This window comes from Pyxicephalus adspersus, chromosome 5 (assembly GCF_032062135.1).
Source record: "Pyxicephalus adspersus chromosome 5, UCB_Pads_2.0, whole genome shotgun sequence".
NCBI lineage: Eukaryota > Metazoa > Chordata > Amphibia > Anura > Pyxicephalidae > Pyxicephalus > Pyxicephalus adspersus.
In genome coordinates, this window is record NC_092862.1 from 73,783 (window position 1) to 74,604 (window position 822).

The following is an 822-nucleotide window of genomic DNA, read 5'->3' on the forward strand; positions in this document are numbered from 1 at the left end:
TTTTTTTTTTCTTTTAAATGTGATCCCCGATTTTCATGCTTATGTTTGATTTTGCCTCTTTATCGTATTGTCTTTTCTATAACATTTTTAATAAAAAGCCTTTTGTACCAGAAAAAGAAAAAACTGAAATATCAAATTTAGAGAAGTATCCAGACCTTTTGCAGCAACACCTGACATTTAGCTCAGGTGTCTCCCATTTCTCTTGATCTCTGCTGGAATATTTCTGCACATTTGATTGGAGTCAGCTGTGGTAAATTGATTGGACATGATTTGTAAAGGCGCCACGTCTCTATAGAAGACCTCATAGCTGACATTCGGAGCAAAAACCAAACTGAAGGTAAAGGAACCCCAGAGATGGAAATGTTGCAAAATACAAATCTGGGGAAGACTACAAAAATAATTTCTGCTGCATTGATTAAGGCCTTGCCCATCACCTGCCTAATACCCTCCCAACTGTGAAGCATGGTGGTGGCAGCATCATGCTATGGGGATATCTGGTAAGGGTTGGGGGAAAGCTGAATGGAGCAAAGTACAGAGATATCTTCAATGAAAACCTCCACTGTGCTCAGGACCTCAGACTGGTCCAAAGGTTCACCATTCAAAATGACAATGACCCAAAGTACACAGCCAAGACAACACAGAAGTGGCTTAGGGGCAACTCTGTGAGTGTCCTAGAGTGGCTCATCCAGAGCTCTGACTTGAACTTTATCAAACATCTCTAGAGAGAACGGTCCCCATCAAACCAAGGTCAATGGCAGAAACTCTCCCAGTCCAGGTGTGCCAAACTTGTTGCAACATCACCCAAAAAGACTTGAGGCATTA